Source organism: Schistocerca nitens, chromosome 8 (genome assembly GCF_023898315.1).
Source record: "Schistocerca nitens isolate TAMUIC-IGC-003100 chromosome 8, iqSchNite1.1, whole genome shotgun sequence".
NCBI lineage: Eukaryota > Metazoa > Arthropoda > Insecta > Orthoptera > Acrididae > Schistocerca > Schistocerca nitens.
The window spans coordinates 394215291-394229388 of NC_064621.1; positions in this window are offsets into that span (position 1 = coordinate 394215291).

A 14098-nucleotide genomic window follows, 5' to 3' on the forward strand; every position below is an offset into this window, starting at 1 on the left:
CTTCACAGTATATAGTTTCTGTCCCGTTCCATTACGCAATCACTTTCTCGATTCCTTTCCAGTAGCAAAAATCCGACTCTGCAATAACATACCTTGTTCTGTCAGGGAACTCAATAGCATCTCCAGATTCAGCAGGCAGTTAATGCTATATCTGCTAAAACAACAAAGTCTCCTTTTGTTTACATATATTTACTCATTACCCTGTTACAATTAATTCCCCTTCTTTCCATTCAGACCATCAAGCCCCAAAGCTTTTAGCTGACGCAGTCTACCTCATACTCGCTATGCCAGGAAATATCACTTTTGTACACTTATAAAAGCATTTTCTACCTGCTACCACCACTATAACTATCACTCCTATTATTACTACATAATTATTACAAGTAGGAGCAACAGTAAAAGTATCGCTAGTATTAGCGTTTTTCGTTCTTAGTCAGTACTATTCTTCACCTTGTTTGTCACATGCATTCCATTTAGGATTGATTCTATTAATACTAGTAAATGACTACTATAATATCAAAGTTATTCCATTCCCAGAGCAACTATGATGTAAAAAATTGTTTTATGGCTAAATATGTGGTCTTACGTAAGAGAGGATGTGAATGCCCTAATCAGTTAAAGTTAAATAAACAGAAGTAAAATAAATAAATAAATGAAGGCTGACTTACTCAGTTTTTCGTATTACTGTAACACCTCATTTTATTTAGCACACATCAGACAAGTCAAAATAGTTAACTTTCACTTTCGGTGTCATGCATCGACAGTCTTTTCATGAAGTCAGTTGGTGCTCAACGACTGAAACTTTTTCATTTGAAAGAAAGGATATTTGTACCATTCAGCCCTACAATTGTATGTTTATTGCATACTGCTTTCGATTGTTATAATCTTCCTCCAAGGAGAAAAACAGTGTACATCGATGGATCAAACGTACATTTTCGTTATATATTGCCCAACCAATTTCACAATATACATAATTGTCATAGGAGTCTGCCGTAACACAGTTCATATAAATGCGCTTTACCTACTCGCAAAAACAGTATAGGACACTTTGTGATAAGTTCAGACTTAATAACTGACCAATTATTATATATAGCTATAATGTTTCAGTTAGTAAGCGTGAAATTATCACCAAGTATGCACTACTGTAATTGTGCGAAGTCACAGCACATTTATACTAAATGTTTCAAGTCAGATGTTATGACAACTATATATATACAGGGTACGTTCTAAATTTGGTTCGCTCATATACGATGAAAACGTGTGTCTCATCCATTGAGGTACACTGTCTCAAATTATCTAACATGTACAGATAGTCACCTACGAAAAGCTCTAAAACTTTTTCACCCCATTTATATTTATGTTCCTAGTATTGATTAGTAAAATGTTTCTGAGTCGGTCAATACTTGCGAAATTATAAGACCAATAATTCAAGTTTTGTCTGAATGAGAAACAGGGAAGTTCTAGGACAAAGTAGGCTTACTGCATGAATTACTATCCGTGATGGGTTTCACAATATTGATACTTCAAAAGGGCATTTACGACAAGTACTCTGTCATTTACGCCACTTTAAAAATGTAACATCAGTCTCTGCGCATAGTAGTGCTTGTATTAAAAGCGGTAATTTCCCGTTCCACGAAACAGTTGTTATGTAAGTGACCTGCCCTTTCGTGCGTACACAGTGTTACTCGAAGCTGGTCGGACACCGCTGCGAGAAGTTCGTTGTGTGCGTTTCACTCGCAGTACGCCCGTGCATTATCCATTCATTATTAAGTGAAACACATTAACTACTCTTCTCAAATTACGGCCAGCGAGCTGGCGCTAAAAGGATAGGACAGCAGCCGTGTTGTGGAACAGCCTGGCTTACTTCCTCACCCAGTCAGCTACGCTAATTTACGTCTTCTCTTGAGGGGTTATAACGTTGCGAGAGAGAAATTTACGGAAGGAAGAAAGGTTGCAAGATACTGTAACTAAATTAATCACTATCACTTACTGAATACACCAGTCACCATTTCTGGCCATTCGACACAGACATTATTGAGCTAATAAAAATTGTAATAACCGTTCTTAAAGGGAGCGTTCTGTAGTTGTCAGTAGGTAGCAGCAGTTCTAATGCAGATCGAGGAAAACATTAAAGAAAGCTGTTCAGCAATACGTAAGGAACTCGGTCCTTATTATTTAGAGAATATTTCCAACTAAATGATGAAGAATTGCTTTTTTCGATAACAGAAAAATATAACTCTTCCAAAGGATCTATAATTATTACTCTTAAGTTTTGAGTTACTGGTTCTTGAGACATCTAATTCATTTTACTCGTGTCGCTAAGCATGATGAACAAAAAAAAAAAAAAAATCACCTGTTCTGTCTTATCTCTGGTAAGGGAAAACGGTGAATCGCGAGGAAGCAGCAATGTTCTCCAATTTTAGCATTCGTAGTATTTTTTAAAAATTAATGATGTTTATAGCAATTTATGTACACTGCTGGAATAAGAAACAGCAGCACCAAGAACGAGTGGTACGACATAAATGAAAGGTGATAGGCTTGCTTCTACATCTGAAAGACGATGTCTATTCAAATTTCGCTCAAGTCACATAAGAGTAGCGCCAGTAGCGCAACTATGAAAATACAAATCAGGTTTGCTTTAACTACAAGCTGTAACGGTAGTGAGTGTTCGTTACATTTGAGACTGGACGTGGTGAGCTACTATAGGTCAAGAATTCCTTTAAAACGACAAAGACATCATCATCAACATCTTATTGAGTTTAAGCGAGATCTATCATAGCGCTACGAGAAGCTGGATGTTGCTTCTACTATACTGCAGAAAGACTTCGCAAGAATGTAGCTACTGTGCAAGATGACCAGGATCTGGAAGGCCACGTGACATTACCGAGAGGAAAGAACATCGTGGTCGTCGCATGACTCCGGCGCATCGTACTGCTTCTGCAGCAGCAATCTGAGTACCAGTTGGTGCCACAGTGACACAAAGAACTTTCACAAATCGGTTACTTCAAGGACTGCTCCAAGCAAGACATTATCTCACGTGCATTCCACTGACTCCAAACCACAGCCGTATGCGACTTTAGATGTGTCAAGCGAGAGCTCATTGAAAGGTAGGGTGGAGTACTGTTATGTTTTGTGTGATGAAAGCTGGTTCTTCTTCGGTGTCAATTATGGCCGTGTGTTGGTTAGGAGGAGGCAAGATGAGGGTCTGAATCCTACCTATCTGCTTGCTAGACACACTGGTCCTATACCTGGAGTTATGGTCTGGTATGTGATTTCACGACAGCAGGAGCACTCTTGTGGTTATCTACGCACCCTGACTGCAAATTTGTACGTAAATCTGGTGAAGCCACCTGTTATGCTACCATTTGTGACCAGCATTCCCGGGGGTGTTTTCCAAGAGGGTAATGCTAGCCCACATACCGTTGTTGTAACCCAACATGCTCTGAAAGTGTCGTCTAGCTGCATTGGCCTACTCTACCACCAAATTTGTCCCTAGTCGAGCACATATGGTACATCATCGGACGACAATTCTACCGTCATTCACAACCAGCATTATCCGTCCCTGTATTGACCGATCAAAGACACCTGGAACTTCATTCTACAAACTGACATCCGGCACAGTACAACACAATGCATGCACATTTACTTTCAACATTCTGGTTGCGATAACGTTTACTAATGTACCAGGATGTCACATTTGCAATGGCTAATCACGAAATTACATTGATCTGTGATCTTGCAACGTTAATCACTTAAGTATATTAGCTAGGCGAATTTATTCTCGAAATTTCATTACTCTACATTAAATAGTTGGTGTTGCAATTTTTTCCCGTTAGTGTATTACATTTAACTCTGTAATTAGAAACCTGGATTTTTGTCAAACTGAAGTGACTTTTCATGTCGTTTCTAAAGTTGTTCTTTGTGCAAAAATGTTACAGAAAGAACAGATGCTAAGGTCGAAGCGAAAAAAAGTCAGAACTTCTTCTTTTTTTGTACTGACGATGTGTCATCAGATTACGTATAGTAACTGCTTATATCTCGTCCCACACCAGTTCACTATCACTCTCCACAAAACTTATTAAGGTGGCACATTTACGTCATGATCATCAAATTCAACTGACAATAAATCGTCTTAACACTAATAAAAGATGTCCCAATATTTTCTCATCTACTGCAGGAAATGTCCGTTAATTTTACGGCCGTCGTACCTAGCCTCAGAGCTAATTTCTGTCCAACTTCCTTAATAACAAGAGAAATATTCTGTTGGACGCTTCATCACCGAGCAATTTCGGTTCGCCCGGGCAGCAGGCTAAACGTCAGCGGCTTAGTGCGCTCGTGATGTGCTTGAGGATAAACGAGGCATGCTCCATTTTTCCTCTTCTGGTGCGATGCCTCCAAGCTGCCAGTAAATTCTTCCAGTCTTAAAACTTCCACAAAGTTGTTAAGCTCTGCATATTCACTTTGGAAGGCGTCTAAATAGACTTGGAAGTCTGCAGTAGCGAAGTAGGGAAGAGAAAATTTCGTTGTATTGCTCAGGATCCGTTCGAGTCAAAGGAAAACTTGCCCAGCTGCGTCCTCCCCCATTTACTGTTACCATGAAGATTTAGTGTTTACGAAAGTCATATTAAATCTGCTGCTGAAAACTCATTAACGTCAGAGAAATTTCTTTTCGCAGAACCGATTTGTGCCATTATTTTAGTTCAGGAGTAAGCAAAGTTTCTTTATAAATGTATTTGCAGTTATTCCTCTCACTAGGAGAAAATGGACACTTTTTCCCTGTGTTGTCTGTTTCGTAAACGTGTAATTCTGCGTTTTGATATCAGTGATCAAAGTTGAAACTGTAGTAAGCATGTAATGTACAAACCTTCATCAACTACTTTGTTGTTCCTACATATTATGTCGTACGAACATAAGACATTGCGAAACATAAAGTGACCTATGAACTTAGCATTTAGAAAACGGTTTCGTAGCCCTATTTCAAAGACACACTGCTGTTGATGTACATGACGTACAGGAATGAGAAAGAGAAAAGCTAGAAAATTAGAAAATAATGAGTACTAAAATAAGGAGAGGGTAAATATATCAGGTACTTACGCACTATGAAGCGCAGGGTAATCTCAGAAAGCAGAAAAATACTCGTGTGTTGTTGGACACTGGTACAACGTTTTGGGGGTAGCCCATAAATTCTTTGACCCAAATATCATGGGAAAATGCTTGCAGGAACTGGAAAATCGGAGATGCTTTCATACCTGTAAATAAATTAAAAAAGGTATATGTAACAAGAACAGTGCACCAAAGCGAAACAACTATGCTTACACTTAAGATTCATTCGTCGACAAGAACGTCTCTAAAAGCTGATTAATTTTAACGCATCTGAAAAGTAAGTAATTTATCGATTACTTGATTCCAGGAGCAGGACCTCAATTTCTAAGGTTTTGTATATAAATTAATCTAATATGTAATGCAAATAGACGAAGTGGCCTATCTACATAATGAAAGTGGACGTGAACAGCGTATTATTTCATGGACGCAATGCGAGGACATACGTGTCCAGATGTTGGAGGTCGGTCTCACTTTTACTCTGGATGCCTTCCCCCTACAAACGCCCCTCCCTCCTAAACCGGACAGAAAACAGGTATTGACACTTTGAAGAAAGAGGACCACACAATGCCTAACGGTCACAGTGTGCCCTTGGCTTTAAGACCAAGCAGCAGCTGTTAGTCTTCGAATCATGTCTTCAATAGGCCTCACAAATCTGAGGGCATTGCGTTCCAGCTCTACCACCAAGGAAATATCCAATCTAGTGTTGGGAGTCGAACCCGCATCCTCTGCATGACAGCGCGATGCGCTCAACCACTGAGACAGATGTTTTAGGCTCCAATTAATGGAAAATTGTAAGATATGGAAAACATATCCCAATAAGAAATTAAAGACATCCGAAGCAAAGACAGCAGTTAATGACCTACGTCAATAGACAGGAACTTAGTTAAACACATCCTCAGTTTATAAGACAAAACATTGGCGACCACAGTAACCAAATGCGTTTGTTACGTTTGTTAGAGGAAGATTTCTTCACCTGTGACAAACTTCTTTTCACCTTCTTCAGGTTGTATCGTTCTGCTTCATATATATCGCTATTGTATCGCCTATTCTACTTCTCTCTTTCTGGTAATTGTTATATTCAACAATTTTCTGTCCCAATACACCACAAAAATACCTTTGCTTATTCTCAACCCGTACTCTTTGCTACGTAAGCTCTTCATTACCATTACAATATTCGAACGAACATCAATATCTAAAGCTGTCTTAGTTGTATTAATATTTTCTTTCAATTTTTCTAAAGGTTGTATGAGGCACACCTCAAGCCAATTAGCTACAGTCTTGATTAGTTAGCTTCTTAACAAGAATTCAATTTTAATAGTGTTATACATTTTAAATTCTGTAACGCTGATTTCTTTTGTTACCATTTGCCTGTGAACTAAATAATGAGTGGTATAATTTAAGTGCAGCTACTCACAGAGGTCCAGTGTGGCTGTAACTATCATATTGCAGTGACACTTGGTAGATATTTTAATGCGTTAATCAGGAATTGGTGTACGCTGGAAAAAATTAATTCCAGTTTTGGCCACCAGGTGCATAGCATCACGTCTATGTCCCCGATGCTCACAGTAAACAGATTGTGTAAGTGTCGGTTAATAATATCAACAATATTATGCCTTTCTCACTTGTTTCACCATTTCTGCCCATGTCCTGTTCGTAATCCGTTACATATGGAAACATTTCTGTTCGTCTTTCTTCCGTGCACAGCGCTATGTTTGCACCTGGTGACCAAAATTGGAGCTAATTTTTTCCCAGTGTAAATCGGTTCTACATTAAAGCAGTAGAATATCTAAAACTTAATGTGATAATTGCAGCCCACATGCACTTTAAGTATAACCACCCGGTATATTAGCCGCCTCTGTATCCGCTGTTGGTAACAAACGCTTTTGCACTGTAGCTCGCCCTGACGACAGGCGTTCTGAATCTTGATTTTAGAAAAATTCTCATAGCAAGTATTTGGCGGCTAATAGGAAGAGAGTTGGCAGCGTAATATTCGTAATCATCAGACTTCGTATCAATGCTGTGGATTAAATTCCAAACCTTTCCGTTCTAACTCAAGTAGTAAGAGCATGTGACACAGTTGTCGGTGATCTATCTGTAGGATAAGGATTTTAGGCTCACTTTCCCTCGTGATTCTATTCCACAAGAGTATACTAACTGTCGGCATCGGATTATATCCTCTCTCTTCTGTTAACATCATCCAGTACAGCATCTCTTTATATAAAAGGCAATGTCCTGAATGGCTGACTCATCACCGCCAGCCCAAATTGCTAACGATAGAAATTTGTAATTTGGAGAAGTTGTGGATCTTATGCTGGAGGCTTAGTTTAAGAAGGGATTTTTCGGAATCAAAACCCTAAGGGGTTAAAATAGTAGATGACGCTTTTTTTAAAAACAAGTCAATATTAAGGCAATTCTGAAGCTGCAACAACGCGAAAACTGGTATTTGGTTTCTCGGTCAGAAGTAAAGAAATACGTGTTTCAGCGTTTTTGGAAATTTAACTCTATGGAGGTGAAAAGGTGGGTGAACATTTTTTTAAAACATATCGTTATTAAAGAACTGTTAAGGAATTTTTAAAGCTTCATCTATGAACACTAGTATTTGCTCTCTGGGATAGAAAAAGAAATTCATGTTTCAGTGTTTTTGGGAACTGAAACACTGAGTTGGTGAAATGGAGGATGAGGTTTTCTATGAAAATATTTTATGATGAAAGTATTTTTAAAGCTAAATCCATGAAAATTTAAAGTTGGCTTCTCAGAAATAAGAAAAAAACACGTGTTTCACTGGTTCTGTAAATCCATCCCGCATGGGTGTGAAACTGGGGATTAAACTTAAAGTTCTTATGAAAATATTTCATTGTGCAAGCATTTTTGAAACTAAATCTATGAAAATTAGTATTTAGCTTCTTAGGGGGTGAAACAGGATGAAACGTTTTATGAATTTATTTCATTGCGAAAGCATTTTTAAAATATTTCATTCTGAAAGCATTTTTAAAACTAGATTTTAGAAAATTGATGTCTGGTTTGGGTAGAGATGAAAAATACGTGTTTCACTGTTTGAGGAAATTCAACCCCTAAGGATATGAAATAGGGTCAGACTGACTTACTGAGTCATCGTCGCCCAGGCCAAACCACTAAATATAGAAACTTGAAGTTTGGAGAGGGTATAGATGTTGTACTGTAGGCACCGTTTAAGAAGGAATTGTCCGAAACTCCACTACTAAGGGGGTGAAATAGGAGATGAAAGTTTTTTTTTTTTTTTTGAAAATAGGTAACAAACTACTAAAGGATTTTAAGGCTACATCTATAAGAATTGGTATTTTACTTCTCAGTTAGAAATAAAAAATACATATTTCAATTTTCTGGGATTTCAACCAATAAAGGAGTGCAATACAGGATGAATCTTTTTAAGAAAATGTTTCATTACGTTAAAAAATTTAAAGCTGAATTTATGAAAACTGGTATTTCACTTTTCGGTTAGATATAAAGAAATATTGGTTAGGGCACGAAAGTTGCTATGGAAATATCTCCAAAAGAATGCAAAAGGCGTGATTAACAAAAATTTTGGATTCAAGCTATCAGAATCACTTTTTGTTCAGATGCACATTCGGAAAAGGCCATGCTTATTTGGTCTTAATTAGCGAGAACAACATAAAAGTTCGATGAAATAAAAACAGAAATATTTCTGCACGCCATACAGTTCACGCAGCGAAGCAGCCAGCACTTAGTTACACGATACACACATTACATTACCTACACTTAACCATCACAATTAAGATACAACTTTCAGACACTATGAGGAAAGGACCCATTCCAGAGGTTGAAAAGCGCTTCTAAACAGGCTGCTGAATCCATACACAGTGGTTGCTCCATCAGAAATGCAACACGACTTTTCGTCCTTACTAATTATTGTGACACTACGTTTGAGCCTTTAGTGTAACGCTGAGATTGCAACGAGATCTGGACGTTGTGACCTATACAGTGAGCTGATCACTCTCCGTATGATCACGCGAATTATTAAGAAAGAAGCCGCCCAATGGAAACTAATAATTTTTCAATTTAACGAGGGTGGGCTAATAAAGTATTAAATATGGGTACACAGGTTACAGTTATAAAGAGAGAAAGATTTCATCGCTCTACGAAACGAAATCAAGGGCCACTTCAACATATTGTTTATTACTAAACTGCATTAACTTGATTCTGAACGTTAAGTAGGTACAACAATTAATAACAAAGTGCACATGGATTCAAATGAATCACATAATAACTCCTGCTGACCTCCTTAGAGTCTCGGAGTCCAGCGGATTCTTCTCGGCCTGAGTGCTTTGTGTTTTCTATCCCTTTGCGCATTCATATCTTTTTTGAAACCATTGCTACCTCGTCTTCTCAGAATGGCAGTTTACCGCTTGGTGAAAGTCGTCTTGAGGGTTGCACGAGACTTGTATCTACATGTCAGACATTGTATCTGGCAGCGCCCATCCATTCAGAATACCTGCCTTGGGACCTGACCCTTTCAGCTACGAAGATTTTTACGACACGCTGGCCACTGAACGCCTACAGCTCTAACTTTCCCACAGTCGGCCAGTGGGCCTAACGTACAGAGAAACATAAGGTGTATAGTTAGCCAAATCGAAATGAAATTGTGAAGCACTTATTAGTTTGCAGTCAATGGTGTTTATTACTAATATTCGCATTTTCATTCACCAATAGTAATTTTAATTTAATTTGGATAGTTTAATTTGTATGGACGGCTATTAATTAAGTTATGGGGCAGTTTTGGAAAGACTGTCCTGTAACAATCTGTTCCATAGAACTAGTGCTTAAGACTCATTTAAATAATCGATTAATGACGCAAGGAATTGCTTACGACTTAATAAATGTTTGGAAGAAATCAAGAATCTCATACCATTGTCTACCTCACTAGAGAGAAGTTGCAATTCCCTCCCTCTGGTCTTAGAATAATGTTACGTGAAAAACTGTTTCCTTGACCGCCTCTACTGAGAAGTGGTCGTTTTACAATTAGTATGGAATATAAAAACAGAAAGTTTAAAGTTTATGTAGGAAATTAGGTGCATGGTCTGATGAGCAAGAATTCTCAGCTAGCCTGATGGGTTGTGGAACTGAAAATTATTTCCTGCACCAAATATAAGGAATTCTTCTTATGGGGCAACCGCAACTCTATAAGTCAATTTTGTAAAATGAAGAAACTGCACAACTGTACCGTAAGCCACATTTTTTTATTGTGTATACCACCGGGTTCGGACCACTTAAAGTTCCATCTTGTAGCCTAAAAAATAAAACAATTTAACCATTTGAAGTCATCCTCACCTCAGTGCTGTTCTGGAACCAAAGGTTTCGTGTCAAAGGGACTAAAGGGACATAAACAACATAAAAATCATTCACCCGTGCTGCGGAACCGGGAACATAAACAGGAAAAGCTATTACAGTTTCTTTATGTTTGTCTTTTTGACATGGAATCGTTGTTTCTATAACAACGCTGGGGAGAGGATAACTTCAGACGGTCAAGCGATTTTATTTTTTACTCCAGAAGATGAAACTCTAAGTGTTCCGAATCCGGTTGTATACTCAATAAAAGGTTGTGGATTAAGCAAGAGTCGGTCGGTTTCTTCACTTCACAAAACCAAAAGCAGAACTCTTCGCGGTCGACAGTTGCCGTAATTCAGCGTCCTGTGTCTTGCAAACTGATCAGTCAATGGATGCATGAACATAGATTTTTATCAAGTTATTCATTCACTTTTGTTTTAGTGTTGTCATTTCCGCGTACCTGTTGCGCTGCGTTTAAATGGTAATTTTCTTTGCTTGTTTCACTCATTCCAACAGCTGAAGGGCTACTTACAACGTATATCATTGAAGTATCCCTAGGTTTTAACTGTTCAGAAATAAATTGATAGAATCTACTGTCGCTGTTCTCTTTATATCTCTGGTTATTCTGACATTTCCTCACATTACATTTTATCTGTCTGCTTTATTTTCATAGTCCTTTACCATAGATCCAGTTCCTTATACACCAGTTCCCTTGTTTTCCGGCTGACATTTTGAGTGTTTGGTGTATGGGGAGATCTCTTGAACAACGATTTCTTAAGGCCAGGCTGTCATACAAATGAGCAAACAACAGGCAAAGTTTGGAAATTATTTTTTGACAGTGAAATGACATGCGAAGGATATATTTTGGGACTATGATTCATCATACTTTGAACATTAGTTAAAATTTTCAGTACAAAAGGTTGCGCTCGTAATTGAAGTTTGATAAAGAGCTTGCGAGTTCGAAGTCCGCAGACTACGTGCAGTGTAGACCTCAGGAGTTATCTGAAATCAAAAACTGATAACATCAGTTGATACTACATTAAATTTATGACAGCTTACATCTGACCACAATGTAATAATCTTAAATTTAATGATGTGGTGCTAATTCGAACTTTGAGCTCAATTTTTTTCGGGGGATGGGGAGGGGGGTGGGGCGGTTGGGTTTCAACCTTTATGGCTTTACAAAAAATAGTCATTATAAACAAAATTTTATGTTATATTTTTAAGCTCCCAGAAATGTGTTTACTTTTGGGGGGGGGGAGGGGTCAAAGGTAGAAGTTAATAGGTTGAATCGTTTTTATTTTGTGTTGCACACACTTTTGAAAAGACCTTTCTTGAGAAAAATCTGTTTAAAGTTTAGGAAAAACTTTCATACATATTATTAATTCAATTAACACAGATACTACATCCTATCATACATTTTTCATGTCGCTGAACACAAATATGAAGTCAGATATTAAAAATTCAAAATGGCTGATCCAACATAGCGCACCAAAAATTATGTTTAAACCAATTTTTTCCAAAATATAACCAAAAACTGTTTCGTTACTTACGTTTATTCTGCTGGTCTAGTACCCTATATCAAACCTTCCTCTAACTCGAGTTGTTCCTATAGAGCAACGGCCTGGTTCTTCTTGGCGAGAAAAGCCGATCTGGATGAGCTGTTTATGCTGTGTTCGGCAGCCTGCACACGTTGTCAGCCAGCTTTTTGAGCAAATATGTTTGCATATTGCAACATAAATTATTTTGTGAACGTTTTCTAAATGGCTCTGAGCACTATGGGACTTAACTTCTGAGGTCATCAGTCCCCTAGAACTTAGAACTACTTAAACCTAACTAACCTAACGATACCACACACATTCATGCCCGAGGCAGGATTCGAAGCTGCGACCGCAGCGGTCTCGCGGTTCCAGACTGTAGCGCCTAGAACCGCACGTCCACTCCGGCCGGCCGACACGTTTTCTACCCGAGCCGGATGTCTCCACCTGAGAGCGTCCCATGGTGGCCGAACAATGGGCTTTAGAAATTTTTTAGCATACGGATTAAAAAACCTTTTCGTACCAACTCCATTAAAAAATACAAAAATATCGAATATTCGACCATTTTGAACTAGAATCTGGCCGTAATCTGGACGTTTCTACTTATTATATATTTCCTAACAACAGACATATTTCACATGGTCCACTAATCTTCCAGTGTTTGAGCTCAGCATATCTCAGTTTCTTTATTGCTGCTTCTATTTCTTTTATAATTGACGTGATAAGTCTGTGACGATTTTGTTACTATTATTTACTCTCCCAGAAGACCTTAAGAAAACCAGTGCACAAACGTATCATGGATACTCCATAGTTACTGTATGAATGTGCACAGCGAGAAACAGTGGATCAGACCTGCGCACAGTGTCGTGAGCAATAAGTGAGCGGAACAGTAACCGCTGCGGACACACGCCTGCCTTCGTCTTGCGGACGATCCTCCAGCCGTCTCCAGTAATTTGCCGGCAGGTTCCCAGAGGCTGACGCGCAGTGTCGCTTTAGACAGGTTTCGCGTGATTAACTGAGGCTTTACTCGTCAGCATCCGGAGGCGGACAATAAGGACAGTACTGACGAACTTTAATTCAGCTGTTATTCTTCCAGGTTGCTTTAGACACAGCTGTACTAGAGAGCTCGTGAAGGATTGACCTATCGTGGAAAACGAAGTAATGCGTACAGTGAGCGTATCTTCAGTGTCTGTAATTATTTTTGGTTCAGAATTTATGCTGCCGCTTTCTTTATATTAATGTTACAGCCGCTTTCTTTACGTTAATGTTAAAACTTCAATAAGGTGTATATCAGTCTGATAACGTGAAGTTCTGTTTCTTTTATTCTTTGGTTTATCTTCGGAAAGCAATCCTTATATTTGATAGAATTCGACGTATGAGCGCTTAATTTCGAGGAACACTGTACGCAGTAATTGGAGTCAGGACCAGTTGCTATTCCTGAAACGACGTCACTTCCTTAATATTCATACATTTTGTTCTTTAACTTCGACTGTCTGATAACAAAGTTTGTCGGTATTTTGCACTGTTTCGTTTTCTGCTTTGACGTGCTCTCAACGCTATTGTCACTAGAACTTATAATGAAACATCACTACGCACAGGAGGTTCTCAAATTGATAGCATGGTTTCTGACGTATGAGCTTTATGTGAAATAGTGATAAGTACGTCACTGGTTGCTACACAAGGCACATGGATAGCATCACGCCGTAGCATTCATTATTCCACCTACCGATTGGACTAAAGTTACATGAATCACTTACGTAGTTTGTGTAGTCACTGTAGTTTTCTAAGGGCGTACGACATATCTTCGAGGTGAGCCGCCGACCAGCGTATGGATTCGACAAGTGATTGGTACGTTTTCAGAGGTATGTAGCATCAGATGTCTACGTAAGGCTCACGCATTATTATTGTGTCAAATATTGTTCTTGTATTTTTATTGTACTGCAGTACTATGCTGCATAAATCTGCTTATTTTTTATGCTCGCTAATAATGCGATTATTCTAAAATCTGAAGGAGGATACTAGGTGCCTGAAACCAGTAAATAATAATTTTCTGTGCAAAAAATTGCAGAATGTTTCAAAGAACGTTTAGTTTTACACATGTCGTACGCACAACTTGAGGGGAAAGGAACTCATGG